The sequence below is a fragment of the Rutidosis leptorrhynchoides genome, chromosome 8 (genome assembly GCF_046630445.1).
Source record: "Rutidosis leptorrhynchoides isolate AG116_Rl617_1_P2 chromosome 8, CSIRO_AGI_Rlap_v1, whole genome shotgun sequence".
Lineage (NCBI taxonomy): Eukaryota > Viridiplantae > Streptophyta > Magnoliopsida > Asterales > Asteraceae > Rutidosis > Rutidosis leptorrhynchoides.
Genome location: NC_092340.1, coordinates 59,645,931 through 59,647,650, shown reverse-complemented (window position 1 = coordinate 59,647,650; position 1,720 = coordinate 59,645,931). Strand labels below are relative to the sequence as shown.

Genomic DNA, 1,720 nt, shown 5'->3' with positions numbered 1-1,720 from the left:
CTGATAACTATTTTCCAGCCTTTGGTTCATGTAGACAACATTCTCACGTTGTTCCATCGTTTGTTCAATGTGACAGTCTTTCATTAAGTGTGGTCCACCGCATTGCTCACAACTGATTCGTATTGCGTCAATATCTTTATTCATCTTTTCCATTCTTCTTTCGAAAGCATCTATTTTTGCGGAAACGGAATCAAAGTCATGGCTAGAATCGGCTCTAGCCGCTTTAGATGAACGATATATATCTTTCTCTTGGTGCCACTCATGAGAGTGGGAGGCTGTGTTATCAATAATTTTGTAAGCTTCAGTTGCGGTTTTCTTCATAATGGAACCACCAGCTGTTATGTAGATGTCTTTTCGTGTAGCAACATTGACACCTTGGTAAAATATTTGTACTATTTGATAAGTGTCTAAACCATGTTGAGGACATCCTCTCAACATCCTTCCGAATCTTGTCCATGCCTCATATAATGTTTCATTTGGCTTTTGCGCGAACGTAACAATTTCTCCTTGAAGTCTTACGGCTTTAGATGCTGGAAAGAATTGTTTAAGAAATTTTTCAACTAAATCATCCCATGTGTCAATCGCCCCTTCAGGTAACGATTCTAACCAATCTTTGGCTTCTCCCTTTAAAGTCCAGGGAAACAACATGAGATAGATCTGTTCATCCTCAACTTCTCGGATTTTGAATAGTGTACAGATCCTATTAAACGTACGAAGATGTTCGTTTGGATCTTCCTTCGGCGCACCACTATATTGGCACTGATTAGTTACCATGTGTAGAATTTGTCCTTTAATTTCATAATCTGGAGCATTAACTTCTGGTTTAATAATGGCGTGACCTTGGCCAGTGCGCTTAGCCCTCATTCGATCTTCCATACTTAGAGGTTCTAGATTTTCCATGATTGGATTTGTTGTATCCGAATCACTAGAGGATTCTGATTTAACGGTTTGGGGTTCAGGATCTTGGAATTGTCCTTGAATATCTTCCGGGTTCTTAGTTGTGAAATCGGGTTCAAAAGATGGATTATCGGAAATATGAGTTGGAGTACTTGGATTACTTGATGATGATTCTAAAGAAAAATCAACGGCGGCAATATTCGCTAGATGTCTTGATCGAGTTATAGGTGGTGAACGTATGAAAGGTGGTGAACGTTTTACTCGGTGCATTCACTGAATATCCTATTAGTTTTCAAAAGGAAAGAAAAATTATATAAGTTATCCAATCAATAGACTTTTCTGATTTTGCCCACGTTTCGAATAGCCAAAAGATGCAGCAGAGGGGCAGGATTCGTTTGGTCTCAATATAATTGAGTACTGTTTGGCTCCAATAACCCGGTCCACGTACAAATCCAACTATTACTACGAACCAGAAAATTTTGATGTCTATCAATTTAACCACTTAAAATAAATTTTCGTAATTTTAAGAAATTTAGATAAGAAGTAGAATAAAAATCTTATCCTAAAACTAGAATAGCGAGAAATAAGAAAGAAAAAAAAACGCGTCGAAAAAGGTCGAAAAATAAAAGGTCGAAAAATAGGCGTCGAAAAATAAAAATAAGAAAGTACCGCGAAAAACGGCGTCGCAAAATTCTAAAGCACATAAATCTTAGTCTAAGGAATAAGCACTTAAGGGATTTTACGGCAAACCTAAAAATTCTAGAAATAAAAATAACTATGGCAAAACTAAACTTAATACTAAAAATTGTAACTAGAGTCTAAA

General features: G+C 36.7%; 1 non-coding gene across 1 annotated transcript; it reads left to right on the top strand.

Moving 5' to 3' along the window:
- The first annotated feature begins 409 nt into the window (after positions 1-409).
- LOC139865411 (small nucleolar RNA R71) lies at positions 410-516 on the top strand. The gene has a single exon (XR_011764933.1). It is a non-coding gene; the product is annotated as a small nucleolar RNA R71 (small nucleolar RNA).
- The last annotated feature ends 1,204 nt before the right edge of the window (positions 517-1,720 follow it).